The 5266-nt window shown below is 39.3% G+C and overlaps 1 protein-coding gene across 1 annotated transcript in view; it reads right to left on the bottom strand.

The window, feature by feature from the left end:
• Positions 1 to 3585, bottom strand: part of ormdl2 (ORMDL sphingolipid biosynthesis regulator 2) — an 18578-nt gene extending 14993 nt beyond the window's left edge. The window contains exon 1 of the mRNA XM_014016230.1: positions 3500 to 3585. The gene's annotated coding sequence lies outside the window, so the exon portion shown is untranslated. The remainder of the gene's footprint in view (positions 1 to 3499) is intronic.
• Positions 3586 to 5266: the final 1681 nt, after the last annotated feature.

The following is a 5266-nucleotide window of genomic DNA, read 5'->3' as shown; positions in this document are numbered from 1 at the left end:
GCTGCAGCTGTATGCTTTTATTTTTTTTATGTCAGGCTGTCGGAGTGCTCCACCTCCTCTGCCCATGGCTGGTGTGGTGTGAGGCGGACAGAGCTCAGCCGAGGCTGCGGTAAAGTGCGCCGGGTCCTGATCCACGGAGCCAACACGAGTCAGTCCCAGACTGAGCTGACTTGATCCAGTCTCTCTCTGCCTCTGGTGAGGAGGGGGGTGAAAAATCCTCCACCTCAGACCGTTCAGAGATGTAACTATCTGCATCGCTGTGGTCACTCTCCATGTAGCATCAATTATGCTAATGCTAGCTGTCACGTTCTCTCGTCCTGGCCACACCTCCGCTCTCTAACCCCCTCCCCTACCCACTTTGATGCATTTTTCAAATTTCACCTTGGGGCGGAGTTATCTTTTCACAAGGGGGTAAGATACACTTTAAGGATAGAAGAGGAAATGTCACGTCACCAGTTTTGCAGGATTACTCAGGTTTTTCTCTCCTGGTCCTCATTTCAAATAGACAAAAAAAAAAAACAACTAATCAATAATTATTGTTAGTGACTGATTTGAAACGATTACATTGTGATACATTTTTCAGGCATTTTGCCCAGCCATAACCAGAACTTGTGTTTTTTTCCCTGCCACTGTTAGGGTTATGGCACATTAGGATGGGAAAGAAGTTCCCCAAACAATAACCCATTTAAATTAAAGGTCAAGCATTCCTTGAAGGAATGCATAATATCCACCGCCAGTCATGCTTGAATTTTAAACTATGATTAGAATGTTGACAAATCACAGTTCTAACCATTTCATTTAAAAGAGAGAAATAACAATCTCGCACATTCTCATGCAGTATCGCAACATCTCTCTCAGTGTGTAAGATATGAAGTGTGTGTTAGGGTAGGGATGACTGAGCTACAAACACAGTGTTGGCTGAGGAGAATTTGCTGTGGCAGCCACCCTGAAATGGACAGACTCCAAAAACTGATCAGCATCATTAAATCTTTATGCAAARACCTTGTGCAAAACTGTAGCATCGGCGATGACTCTCAGCTCTGACCACACCAAATTTTAGCTCAATATTCATAAAACTGACTGAGTTATGGCTGTTTTTGTTTTAGCTAGGGCTGCTTTAGTTGTGAAGACCGAGCTGAACTGGGTTGACTGACACCAAAATTGAATTAATTGTAGAGGCACATGTGATGATCAATTACAGAGATTCAGTGGTGGGCAGCACTAATCTAAAAATTAGTTCCACTTGCCCTAAAGCACTTGGGATGCACGATATATCGGTATTGATATCAGTGTAGCAGCTAAATCCTGTATGTAGCGCTAATGGTTGCAGACTGTTCTGGTAGACTTAGTTTTTACATGCGCTCAATAAAGCTCACCATGCCGATCTTTGTTGCCACATTATGTTACAAATTGTTTATTCTTCTTTACATCCAGTTTGAAAGCATCCACATGATTTCTTTGAGCTCCAGACTAAGCGCAGTAGAAAACTGTTTGCCCCTCCTTGTCACAGCACCTGAACAGAATCACACTTAACCTTAAATAGCCCCATCCCTCACCTGTCAATTAGTAAACAAACAGAAATACAAACCCYTAGTGGTGATAAATGATAAAAACAAGATATTTGGCTCCTACAATCGGTATCGGCCGATACTGATCATTTTTTCAAATACCGGTATCTGTCGGATATGTAAAACTGGGCCGATATTAACGTCCAATATTGACTTCCCACTTTTTAGCTTTAGTTTCTGTTTTGGGAGGGGAGCTGGTTGGTTGAGCGGCATCTGTTTGATCATGAAAGTGATTTCTGACGCTGCACAGCCAGGAATAACTGAAGTAGGGAGTCATGTCAGAGGTCTGATCGTTTATTTACAGTATCAAAAAAAGACCCAAATGTGTTTGTGCGTATTTGTATAATAAAATTTGTGTGTTTGTGTAATATCGGTAAATATCGGTTATCGGTCGATGGCCATAACAGCAATAATTATATCGGATATCAATATCGGCTGAAATTTTCATATCGGTGCATCCCTGTAAAGCACTAACAAATATTTAGGTCCCCTAATTGTAAAGCACTAATGCATTGAAAATTTAGCAAAAGCTAATTCTAAAGCACTAAAATAACCCAAACAACCCATGAACATTTTTCAACAGACAACGAGTCACATGTTGTCATGTTGCTCTCTGAAGACTTATCATTGACATCCCTCAGCTGTGTTTGGGTTCATATATTATCACATAGTGGATCAGTGGCACACATATGAACAAACTGAGTGACAGCTTTCACCCTCAGCTGTGAACAATAATGATGATCAATAAATTTTATAGACCTCAGTTAGTGCTTCTAAATTTAGCCTATTTAGAAAGTGCTAATCCCCTAATAAATTTTTGAATTAGCAAAAGCCCTAAAGCACTAATCAGGAAATTAGTTCCCCTATTAGTGCTTTAGTAGCACTGTGCCCACCACTGCAGAGATTTGAAAATGTCCACTGAACMCATGGACAAAACCATTATTACTCGCAATTTGTCTTTTCGAATTAGCAATACTTATGAATAATAACCTCACTGAATGTCCTCTCTCCTCATGCTCTATATTACAGAAATACATTTTATTCACTAGTGACTTTTAGAACATCTGTGAAACATAATAAGAAATACCATGCATGTGTACTGTGACTTATATCTGTTTTAAATAGCAATGATCTCTATTTAGCTGTCTTAGTTGTCTTACAAACGTATGTTTGTTATTAGTCTCTACCTAAATGTAAGGATCTAACACTACATGAAAAATGTACATATGCATTTTTGTTTGAATAATCTGAAATTAGACATTCAAAGCTACAATAAGTTACTCTAACTCTAATAATAATTATTATTATTKTACTTAAAATGAATTAGAAATTGCTTACAATTAAACACTGATTTGTTACTTTTAGATATTAATATTAATATTCTGAACGGCAATCTCATTGTGCTCTGTACAATGACAATAAAGGTCTATCTAATCTAATAACTATAGAAAATAACCTAAATTACTCCTTCCATATTACAGCTGAATATGTCATTAGGATTTTTGTCCTAGTTTGTCGGAAATGACTCCGCCCGTCTAAATTGTTCTGGGTGAGGAAAACACGCGCTCCCTTCTACTCTCCACTCAGCTAACCTAACTAGCCGCAGGTTTCATCCGCTAACCGCTAACCTTAAAACAAACAACTCCAGTAAACAAACACTTTAAATTAAATATGCGATTTCCTCTCGAGTCCTATTCGCACAGCACCCGCCGTGCTGCCAGACTTCATGTTAGTGTGTGGTGATGGACACAGAGTTAGCAGGCTTGCTGCTAGCATCCACAGGTTGTCCAGCTGTAGTTGTTAGTTCAGAGCTGCGTTAATCGTGGAGGCAGACGGTTTGTTACAGCACCTGTTAAGACTGTGGGCAGTTCACCTGCTTTGTTCGGTACTCTCAGACCTGAAACAATACATTTAACCGAAGCCAACTTTACCTTCCTGTGTTGTCGTAGGTCACCAGGAAATTTCTTTTTTTTCTTCTTCTTCTTCTTCTCTCATTAACTCCGCCCTCGTCTGGTAGGGGTTGGTTCCTCTTGCTGCAGCGGTCAAACAAACGCCTGAACAGCGGGACTACAAGAATTCCCTCACACATCCCAATGAATGAGAAAAAAGTTTATTTATATTAATAACCCCCCCCTACAAGATAATAAACACCATTATGAGCACAACTCCCACTTCAGTTTGTGGTCTGTACATTTCAAGTTACTCATCTGTGAACAAAAGTTCACCAAAAATCTCTAAAAAGATAATTATCTAAGCTCAATGAAAGCATTTTCTCACTAACTTTATTACTGAACGCGAGATAACTGTAAGATAAGTTACACACAACATAGACCATAAAATTCAAGATAACWACACAGCAGCTTCACTTCATGCAGCTACAATAAACAGAAGCTTAATAAAGCTAAATGGACCAGAAACATCTAATTAATCAAATCATGTTGTAAATGTGGATATTTGCTTCAACATAATGTTTATTTATTGTATTTGGGGTACCTGGATAAAATTGTGGGACTTGAGATCAAAGAAATACTTTCACCTTTTTTGTAAAACATATGAACAATTAATATCTTACCTGTTGTAGGTTTTCAGCAGGCCTGACTTACTAATGAAAATTGGAATGCAGCCAGTATCCAAGCAAATTCTTTAAATCTCTTAAAACAAATAGTCTCAATCATTTTATTTGTCATGCAAATGCTTTTTTCCCGTAGCCCCCTCAATACATGATTATTACTGTTGCATTTTACAATTATTAACACATTAAAAGCAGCAGGTAGATGAAAGTGTTTTGATGCAGCCTCAGTTTTGCATTATGTTTTTTTCAGCAGGCTGCATGGTGGCACAGAGCTGTTGCCTCTCAGTGAACAGGTTGCCAGATCAAATCCCGGCCAGGGACCTTTTTGGGGAGAGTGTGCATGATCTCTCCATGCATGCATAGGTTTTCTCCAAATACTCCGGTTTCCTCCCACAGACCTAAAGCCAGGTTTATAGTTGATCCACTGGGCACGGTGTGTGGGTGTGCACGCCAGCACTGATGCAATCGTGCCGTCTCTGCCCCCTGCACGATGCTGTGATGCCTGGTCATGCACCTCAAAGTTCTTGTAACTTGGCATGCTCTGCTCGCTACATTTAAATAGCTTTTATTGTCCAGCAGACAACCTGTTGACAAAACCTGGTTGTCCTCAAAATATTTTGGTTGTCCAAAAAAATCTCAAGAAAAATGTAATTTAACAAGTACAGTATATTGTTCTGCTGACAAAGTTTATTATACAATTGTTCTCAGTCAGCCAGGCTGACAGGATCTGCATGAATAAAACTTCCTCATTCACTTCTTTGAAATACAGTATTTAAGGCTCAGGGATAAAGCAGCAAAAATGTTGCTAATAAAATCTAGAGTTACCTAACATTCATAAACTCCTTTCAGCTCATAGGTCAAACATTTTCACTTAAATAGGAGTATCCTGTGTACATGACCTTATTAAAAGTTACAGTTTAGTGTTCTGTTCGGTTTTATCAAGTTTTTTCTCCCTTTCATTTTAACAAATGATGGACACCCGCAGCAGAGAACTTTAATCAAGGTCTTTTTCTCTTGGTTGTCCACCAACCAGGAGACAGGATCTGGTTGTCCAAAATGAAAGTAGGTCGTCTCGGACAACCTAAACAATGGTTACGTCTACCCCTGTCCAGTCAGGTCCCTGCAC

The sequence above is a fragment of the Austrofundulus limnaeus genome, unplaced genomic scaffold, assembly GCF_001266775.1.
Source record: "Austrofundulus limnaeus strain Quisiro unplaced genomic scaffold, Austrofundulus_limnaeus-1.0 Scaffold141, whole genome shotgun sequence".
NCBI lineage: Eukaryota > Metazoa > Chordata > Actinopteri > Cyprinodontiformes > Rivulidae > Austrofundulus > Austrofundulus limnaeus.
This window is presented reverse-complemented; position numbering and strand designations above follow the sequence as displayed.